Raw genomic sequence first — 3,066 nt, 5'->3', positions numbered from 1 at the left:
ATGCCTTAATTTTGCATTCTCTGTAATAGCCAGCAGGGGGCGACTCCTCTGGTTGCAAAAAGAAGTCTGATTGTATAGAAGTCTATGAGAAAATGAGTCTACTTCTCACTTGATTTATTACCCCATTAAGTCTTCTTCAATACTCCACCTTCTTGTGTCACTTCTGGTTGCTAAAACGAAGATGGCGACAGCCAAATCCAAGATGGTGACGGCAAAAATGCAGAACTTGAGGCTTCAAAACCGTGGTCTACAAACCAATGGGTGACATCATGGTGACTACATCCACTTCTGATATACAGTCCATGGTCTAAGTACAACTTCACAGAACTGCTAGAATGGCTCTTGACTCTTAGTCTTATTGTAATTTGTAAAGAGTATATTTACTTATTTTATTCCTTGGAGGTTTACCTCAACAGTAACCACAACACTTAACCGTAACCTTAACCTTAAACAGCCTTAACCATAAAATAACCTGTGAGGACCAGAGTTTTGTCCCAAGATGGGAGGAAGGGACGTGAGTCCCGACATTGTTGTTGTCCAACCCGTGTCCCCACAATTTACTTATTACATGTATCTCTATTCACTCTGAGTGAAGCACATATACTGTACCTGCTCGGTATCCAACAGCAGCAGAGCGTGTGCATGGAGCTGGATGAAAGAAAAGATTTTTTTTTAAAAAGAGAAAAATGTATGTCTAAATTGCGCTTTAACCTTCGCCTGTGTTTATTTTTGACTCTGCAGAGCCTGAACAAACAAACAAGTCCACTGCAAAGTTTACCCTGTCTGCCGCTCAGACCGGTGTGATTCAACTTGTGTGTTTTGTGTATTAGTATGAAAGAAAGCATGACTGTGTGTGTGTGTGTGTAATGAGGATAAAAGATGATGTATGAATATGTGTTTATGCTGGAATTTGTGTGTGGGCTGTATTCGTCAGCATTTGGCGTCACCTGTGAGTGTTTTTCCCTGCAGCACAGAGGCTGACAGGCAACAGCTTGTCTGATGGTTCTATATGAATGTCAACAACACACACACACACACACACACACACAGAAACCAGGGCTCTATTTTTGTTCACTAACCGTAAGTTTTTCAATCTCTACTTTAAAGTTATAGACACGTATATAATTCTCACCCAACTATTTTCTGCACATTATTACTTCGTTGTGATCCTATTTTTGTTTTTAGGGAAAAATCTGTTGTTCTGCAGAGAGGTCAAAGGTCAGTGACCCTGAAGCTGGCTGGGATTCAGTGTCTTTCTCATGAAACTCGAATTGTTTGTAACCTAAAACTGCTTTGATAACTTGAAATCAACACCCTCCAAGCGTTGCACATCTCCCTGAAACTCTCTACAATTAATCCCAAGTTATAGTTTCTTTACTGTTCCTTCTTTCATCACATCCATACTTCTGCTGCAGTTCGTCTCATGTCCTTCCTTTGTGTCCGTGACAGCAAACGGCAGACAAAAAGACACAGGTGAGTCCCAGCCACGAGGGATAATGGAGGAAACCTGACACCTGGAATGTCGTCAAAGGGCTGGGAAAGTCACGATGTGGCTTCATACGCCGGCTCTCATGCACCACATTAACGAGGTTCAGTGGTGGAAAATAACTGTGTATTTACTCAAGTACTGTACTTGAGTACAATTTTTAGGTACTTGTACTTTACTTGAGTATTTCCATTTTCTGCTACACTACACTACATCTCAAAGGGAAATATTGTATGAATTTTACTCCACTACATTTATTTTAAAACTTAACTTACTTTGCAGATTCAGATTAATACAAAATATAATCAACTAATAAAGTATGATGCATTATTTTAGAATAAGTTAAACAGCCGTATATAAAGTAGTTCAATTTAGCTAAATTGTTACCAGCTGCGATATTAAAGTGATGAACACATTAATGCAACAATAATTATAATACAATAATATCCATCCATTATCTGTAACCGCTTATCCCATTCGGGGTCGCGGGGGGGCTGGAGTCGATCTCAGCTGACATTGGGCGAAGGCGAGGAACACCCTGGACAGGTCGCCAGACTATCGCAGGGCTGACACATAGAGACAGACAACCATTGACGCTCACATTCACACGGACAATTTAGAGTCAACAATTAACCTGCATGTCTTTGGAGTGTGGGAGGAAACTGGAAAACCCGGAGAAAACCCACGCTAACATGGGGAGAACATGCAAACTCCACAGAGAAGGGACCCAAGCCGGATTTGAACCTGCAGCCCTCTTGCTTTGGTGCGACAGTGCTCACCACTGCACCACCATGCAGCCCTAATACATCAATACAACATATATTATTCTGCATAAAGAGTGCTTTACTCAAATACAATTTTAGAATGCATGACTTTTACACTGTGGTATTGCTACTATTACTTAAGTAAAGGATCTGAGTACTTCTTCCACCGCTGCTGAGGTTATATGTGATCCTGCAATTGATAAGCAATCAATTACACATGGCAGCATTTTGAAAAGAACAAAACAATATTTATTACTTCAAATAATGCTACTATTTGTCATTGTTTTGTGTGGTTAATTGATTTCCAATAATAAATATATACATATATTTGCATAAAGCAAGCATATTTGAGTAAGAGTATTAAATACTTGACTAATTTCCTTTTAAGGTACATTTTGAACAGATAAAAAATATGTGACTAATTTGCAATTTGCTATGGACAATCATGCGATTAATCGTGATTAAATATTTTAATCGATTGACAGCCCTTGTTTTAATTCAATGTAAAAAGCTAGCAAACTCGTCTGGATGGCTGGAGCAAAAGGCCACTTCTGTTGCCACAATGTTCGCGCATATTTCTTATGACGTCAGCTGTAAAAGAGTCTATAGCCATTAAATGTATAATTACCTCTTTATATAGTAGTTTTCATGGTTAGTGGCGGAGTCCGCCATTCCAATTCAAATATATGGAATTACCTGTTTTTTGTTAACAAGTCAGATAAGGGCTCAAGAGGCACCGTGTCTAACGAGTCTTCCCACATGATTCTCTCACTCAGGAAACATAGAATATAAAAACAAAGACAGCGTTTTCAAATG

This window comes from Sebastes umbrosus, chromosome 1 (assembly GCF_015220745.1).
Source record: "Sebastes umbrosus isolate fSebUmb1 chromosome 1, fSebUmb1.pri, whole genome shotgun sequence".
Taxonomy (NCBI): Eukaryota; Metazoa; Chordata; class Actinopteri; order Perciformes; family Sebastidae; genus Sebastes; species Sebastes umbrosus.
This window is presented reverse-complemented; position numbering follows the sequence as displayed.